The sequence below is a fragment of the Suricata suricatta genome, chromosome 6, assembly GCF_006229205.1.
Source record: "Suricata suricatta isolate VVHF042 chromosome 6, meerkat_22Aug2017_6uvM2_HiC, whole genome shotgun sequence".
Lineage (NCBI taxonomy): Eukaryota > Metazoa > Chordata > Mammalia > Carnivora > Herpestidae > Suricata > Suricata suricatta.
The window spans coordinates 15217294-15223293 of NC_043705.1; positions in this window are offsets into that span (position 1 = coordinate 15217294).

Genomic DNA, 6000 nt, shown 5'->3' on the forward strand with positions numbered 1-6000 from the left:
CTTTCATGTTGCTGGCAAAAATGACATCTAGTAAGAGTTAGCAGACTGTGAGTCAGACCCTGTGCCTCGTGTTTCCCATACTTCAGTTTATATAAATCTCACATCAACCCTGCAAGGAAATGTCACCTATATTTTACACCTGAGGAAACTGACATTTAAATAGGTCCATAGCTAACTAGAGGTCACACTGGGCTGGAGTCGAGGGTTGATTTGGGAAGCAAACTCGCGACCGTTGGAATTCCAAACTCATACTCTTTCCCAGTGCTATTTTTGTGCAAGATCTCATCATGAGCACAATGAACTATACTAATAAATGATCTGCCAAGTGTGATTTTTTTTTTCCAGCCAGTGTTTAGTACCTAAGGCAAATGGGAATCTGTGCTTGCTTGTAGTTTGCCGGCCGGTTGGAGTTTCTCTTACGCTGTGGAGGTGAGAACAGAAGTGTGAACTGCACACACTGTGTTGCAGAGGCCACGGGGCCTTCTGCTGATGTCAGCAGTCAAATGAGGGAAATAAAGCAAAAGTGCTGGTCTCAACTTCGAGAGCCGTTGCCGGTTGGGTTCCTAAAAACAATACCCTTACACACATCTCTTTCAAAGCATGACAAAAAAAAAATCAAAACAAATGACTATCTGTAGGAATTATTAGGTCTGTGAGTACTTTTTTTTTTTTAATGTGTGTTTATGTTTGAGTGAGTGTGAGAGAGATATGAGTCGAGGAGGGACAGAGACGGGGAACAGAAGATCCAAAGCAGGCTCTGCACTCACAGTAGCAAGCCCTATGCGAACTCAAGAGCCATGAGATCATGACCTGAGCCAAAGTCCGACACTTCACTAATGGAGCCATGCAGATGCCCCAGGTCTGCGAGTTCTTCGGGTGGGAAACCATTATACCTCCAGCCCCACCTCACCTGGCCTGCAAGTGGTCCGTGGAGTTAAAGCTGCAAGCTCAGGAGACGACATCAGCCCACGAGTTCCTGTCTGTTAGCAAGGCAGGCTGTCAAGATCTTCCAGCTGATAGCAAAGAGCTGGCCTGTTCAGCCAACTGCCCTCCTCCCAATTAATTCACTTCTGCACAGATATTCGTACTGTCCAAGGAAATCCTGTCTCAGTTGTTAGCACTTGTGTGAGTTGTGAACTTGAACCTGGCCATGGGCCCCACAGGTAGTCTCCTAGAGGATGAGGGGCAGATACAAGAAGAAGTTACTCAGAGCTCTTCCACTCACACTCAACGCTGACGCCCAGGCAGTTCCTGGTCCAGGATTCAATAGGATTGTTACAGGATCGGCAACCCTGCGCTTTGCCCACTGCTCTGTGAACTGCCGTGGACTCTCATGAAATTCCCCTTTAGTTGAGGTTCCTGGAAGAATTCCAGGATTTCCTGATGCTCATTTGCACATTCAATTCACATCACAGTTGCAGGGCATGTCTATCAGCAGGGGACCCTGGGGACCGAACAAGCGTGTCCTAGTAGGGGTGTGGAGAGGAAGAATCACTTCCTGTGAGGGAGCATGGAAATCTGTGAAGAGCTCCTCCACTGTAGGGACCCGTCAGGCAGCCCCATTGTAACGTCTTCTGACAGACAAGTATTTCCAACTGGGGTCTCAGGGATAGCTCCCAGATGACGCTGCTTCTGCCTGAGGAATACCCAAGTCTTTTCATGGAAAAAGAAGCTTCTATTGATAAACAGACTCATTTGTGGAGCAGGAGGAGATAGAGAGGGCAGATATCCAATATCTTATACTTCCTGAATGCCAGAAAACAGCCCTCGGTTTCTCTGTACTTGTCCACTTTTGACATTAGTATCATTTCTTCTTTATACGCTATAGGTCAAGGTTTTCAGATGATCCTAAGTCGAGAGTGTGTGAAGCAAAATCACAGCTCCTCCCCCAAATGTTGATGCCCAGCCCCCCAAACTTCTGAATATGTTACCGTATGTGGTGCGAGAGACCGTGCAGATGTGATTAAGACCTTGCAGTGGGGGGGCTCCTTCATATTATCTGGATGGGCCCAATCTAATTGCACAACTCTTTAAAAGTGGAATTAAAAAGATGGAATAAGAGGGGGGCGCCTGGGTAGCTCAGTCAGGTAAGTGCCTGACCAGCTCAGGTCACAATATCACAGTTCCTGGGTTTGAGCTCCACGTCAGGCTCTGTGCTGACAGCTCAGAGCCTGGAGCCTGTTTCAGATTCTGTGTCTCCCTCTCTCTCTGCCTCTCCCCTGCTTGTGTTCTGTCTCTTTCTCTCTCTCTCAAAAATAAATAAATCATTTTTAAATGATAAATAAAAAAGGGAAAGAGGTGGGTCAGAGACGTGGCAGCATGAGAAGGAATCATCGCCCCATTCCTGGCTCTGACATGCAGGCAGCTGTGTGCACGGACTGGAGAGATGCCTGCGGGAAGCGTGTGTGGCCCCAGATGACAGCCAGTGAGGAAATGGGACCCTCAGTCCTGTAACACCCGTTGCTGGGGCCTGTCAACCACACAGATGAGCAGGGAAGCCCGCCCTCCCCGCCGGAGCCTTCAGAAAGAAATGCCACCCTGCCAACAATTTGTTCCTATCTGATGAATCCAAGGTCAAACTCCTGACCTGCAGAGCTGTAAGAAAATAAATGTGCATCATGTTGACCCATCCGGCAGGTCAGTCAACGCAGGTCCTGAGGGAGGGAGGGAGAATTGGGGGGCAGGGGAACCAGAGAATGGAGGCAAGACAAGTCTCTGATCAAGCCTCGTTTATTGAGAGAGCGCATACACCTTATAAAGGGTAGAAGGTGGGAAGCAAGGCAGCTGACCTAACTGCAATTTCAGCACAGCGCCTGAGAGGCCGATAAGAAAGCCCAGCCCGACTGTCTCCAGCCCTGAGCTGGGAGCGATAACACGGCCCTGCCTGCAGGCGGCTGATCTTTGGTCAAGGCACATCTCTTTTCTTCTGGCAGCTCCCCACATCATGTAAGCCAGCAAGTTTGCAGTCTTTTTTTTTTCCCTCAGCAACAGACACCTAATAGGAGAAGAATCTATGTGGCAAAGGGAGGACCAAGGAGACTCCCCAGCGAGGGAGCTGAAGCTGTCACATCCGTGCGAGATGCCGGCTGGCCACCTCCACGGCTCCGTCAGTGACAAGACAGCACAACTGACATTCTGATCGGGCCAGTTGCCCAAGGGGGCTGGCTCCAGGGCTTGCCACCTCTGAATCCACAGCAGTTTTGTAACGTGGCACATTCTGGGCCCATATTTTTAATGTTCTGTTTAATCATTGTGAATTTTAATGTTCTGTTGACATTTTAACCACAAAACTGAGTGTTACATGGACATACTTGTCTTAAAAATAATAGTATGGGTGCTTGGGTGGCTCAGTCACTTAAGCATCCAACTCTTGATTTTGGCTCAGAGTTCCTGAGTTTGAGCCCCGCATCAGGCTCTGTGCTGTCGGCATGAAGCCTGCTTCAGATCCTCTGTCCCTCCCCCTTCTCTGATCCTTCCCTGCTGGCACTCTCTGCCCATATCTCAAAAATAAGCATTTTTTAAAGTTTCTTTTAAAAAATTATAGTAAATAGACAGATGGTATTGAATTGTTTGGTCACCAACCTTTTGTGCCAATAACCCCAGTGGCCCTGCCCACCTGTCTGTCCTTTCCATGAGCTGTGGAGAGAAAATCACCCCATAATCTGAAACAGCAGTTACTATTATAGGAATCTCTAAGGAAGGTACTGACTGAAAAGTAGTCAAAACATCCAAACCCCGAACATGCAGGTAAGGTTTGAACAAATCCCAAAGCTCGGTTATGACTTCCCACCAGGCTTTCCTGAGGGGCCATTGGCAGATCTAAAAAGGAGGCTGGACCATCACAATAACTCACTTCCAATGTAGGGAAAGGGTGGGCAGATGCCCTGAGGACCAGTATTTAGCCAATTTGTCAAGCAAGAAATTTACCTTCCATGCCTTCACCTCCCTTCTTTGAGCCTTCTGATTCTCCATCAACAATTCTCAAGAATCTTATGGTCACACACCCCACCCACTGTTGCCCTGGATTCCATTTCTGTCAGATCAAAAACCCAAGTTCTCCATGCTCTAGATATCCCTCTACCTCTCCTTCAAACGTCTGCCTGTCGAGGGGTGCCTGGACGGCTCGGTGGGCTAAGTGTTTGACTTTGGCTCTGGCCATGATCTCATGGTTCATGGGTTGACCTCCATGTCGGGCTCTCTGCTGTTGGGATCCTCTGTTTCCCTTTCTCTCTCTCTCTCTCTTTCTCTCTCTCTCTCTCTCTCTCTCTCTCTCTCATAAGCATTTTAAAATATCTGCTCTTCAACTCTCTCACTCTCTGTATCTCTTTCTCAACTTTTCACTAGATATTTCAGCAGAAAGACATTTGAGAAAGTTATCTGTGGGGGGGGGGTTATGAAAGGGAGTGTTTTTATGTGCTATCTCTTCTAGGTGATATAGTTGTTGCTTTTTTAATTCTGGTGTAATTCACATCAGGTGGTGGAATTATTTCACAAGAAGCTTCTTGGAAATGTTATGTCTTTATCCAAAGTAATAAAATCTATGTGGTGGGATTTCAGACAGAATGTAGAGATGGAAGTCAAGAAGGCATGTAGGGGTGGGGGTGGGGGGTGGGGGTCCCCCCTCTCATCATACCACTCTGCCAACTCCACGTCTGAGTAGGGGCATCTCCTTTATCCAACTCTAGCTCGTGTTAAGGGGAGACTGATGGAATAGGCCCAAAGCACGATTGTTGAAATAACACAGAAACTTCTTTCTTGCATTAAATGGAGCACCGACCAAGTGAACGATTTAGTGGTCTCTTCGTCCTGATATCACTCAGGGCCGCAGGATGATGACGTCCCGCAGTTTTCACCATGGCCCAATCCAAAGATACCCCGGGAGAGCGGCCCCTTCAGCCCAGCCCCAAGGAGAAAACGCCGTGGAGTTCGCTATTTGCCGGGTTTGCACGATCAGACTCAGAAGATGGGCTCATCACTCCGTTCACATCCTTTGGCTGAATCTCAGCTGCGTGGCTGTCCCCAAGTGTGAGGGAGGCTGGGCATTGTTCTCCTTGTAGCTGCTGGAAGAAACGGTCACAGAGATTTAGGGGAACAAGGCACGGGCCCTGCTGCTCCAACATGAATCTATTTCTGGCTCCTTATTAGGGACCACTTTTCTTTTTGTGGAGACTGATGTATGGGCAACACACCCAGGAAACCAAAGCATTGTTCTTGCCGTCGAGGCAGACAAGTCTGTCAAATTGGGACCAAACAAGGCAAAACTTAAAAAAAAATTCAGCCATATTCACCTATCTGGAATAGTAGTAACATCATTTAATAATGGAAGGAAAAATTCTTTTTGTTTATTGTTGGAGGAAACACTTTAAAAAGCTTTTATTTAGGGGCGCCTGAGTGGCTCAGTCGGTTAAGCATCCAGCTTCAGCTCAGGTCATGATCTCACGGTTTGTGGGTTCGAGCCCCACGTAGGGCTCCGTGCTGACAGCTAGCTCAGACCCTGGAACCTGCTTCAGATTCTGTATCTCCACTCTCTCTGTCCCCTGCTCACACTGTCTCTGTCTCTCCAAAATAAACAAAAACCATAAATTAAAAAAAAGAGCTTTTATTTTATTATAAATTATTTTATTTTTTATTTTTAAAAGAGGCAGCACACAAGCAGCAGAGATAGAGTGATAGAGAGGGAGAGAGGAAGAGAGGATCTTAAGCAGGCTCCATGGAGCCTGATGTGAGGCTCGATCCCATGATCCTGGGATCATGACCTGAGCTGAAATCAAGAGTCGAAATCAATAGTTGGATGCTCAATCAACTGAGCCACTCAGGCACCCAAAGGGGTATTTTTAATACTCAAAGCTTAATCCTGCCCTTAGTCTCATAAAAGTAGTTGCTACAAAGAGAGAAACCATTTTGAAAAGGAATATGAATGGCCACTTGTATAGTGGACAGAGCTCCAACTTTGGGGAATTCTTTTTGTATTGTACTTCAGGCTCTGGGGTTAGAGCTTGA